This window comes from Terrapene carolina, unplaced genomic scaffold (assembly GCF_002925995.2).
Source record: "Terrapene carolina triunguis isolate 2854851 unplaced genomic scaffold, T_m_triunguis-2.0 Scaffold227, whole genome shotgun sequence".
NCBI lineage: Eukaryota > Metazoa > Chordata > Testudines > Emydidae > Terrapene > Terrapene triunguis.
The window spans coordinates 4,824,331-4,824,541 of record NW_020664578.1 but is presented as its reverse complement, the minus strand read 5'-3'; positions in this window follow the sequence as shown (position 1 = coordinate 4,824,541).

Sequence of the window (211 nt, the reverse complement as noted above, 5' to 3'; positions counted from 1 at the left end):
AGAGCCTTCCCTCCCCAGGTCCATATAGCTCCCTAGCGTACATAGAGCCCTCCCCAAGTCCCATATAGCTCCCTAGCGCCCATAGAGACCTCCCTCCCCAGGTCCCACATAGCTCCCTAGCGCCCATAGAGACCTCCCTCCCCAGGTCCTGTATAGCTCCCTAGCGCCCATAGAGCCCTCCCTCCCCAGGTCCCACATAGCTCCCTAGAGC